The sequence below is a fragment of the Corythoichthys intestinalis genome, chromosome 2, assembly GCF_030265065.1.
Source record: "Corythoichthys intestinalis isolate RoL2023-P3 chromosome 2, ASM3026506v1, whole genome shotgun sequence".
In the NCBI taxonomy this organism is placed as follows: Eukaryota; Metazoa; Chordata; class Actinopteri; order Syngnathiformes; family Syngnathidae; genus Corythoichthys; species Corythoichthys intestinalis.
This window is the reverse complement of record NC_080396.1, coordinates 10,328,445-10,328,744: the sequence shown is the minus strand read 5'-3', so window position 1 is coordinate 10,328,744 and position 300 is coordinate 10,328,445.

Here is a 300-nt window from a genome sequence, read left to right as displayed (position 1 = left end):
AGAGGCCTGTAATTGTCAACATGGGTAAACCTCAACCATGAGAGACAAAATGTGAAAAAAAAACCTGAAAAACACATTGTTTGTTTTTTAAAGAATTTACTTGCAAATCATGGTGGAAAATAAGTATTTGGTCAATACCAAAAGTTCATCTCAATACTTTGTTATTTACCCTCTGTTGGCAATAATGGAGGCCAAATGTTTTCTGTAACTCTTCACAAGCTTTTCACACACTGTTGCTGGTATTTTGGCCCATACCTCCATGCAGATCTCCTCTAGAGCAGTGATGTTTTGGGGCTGTCG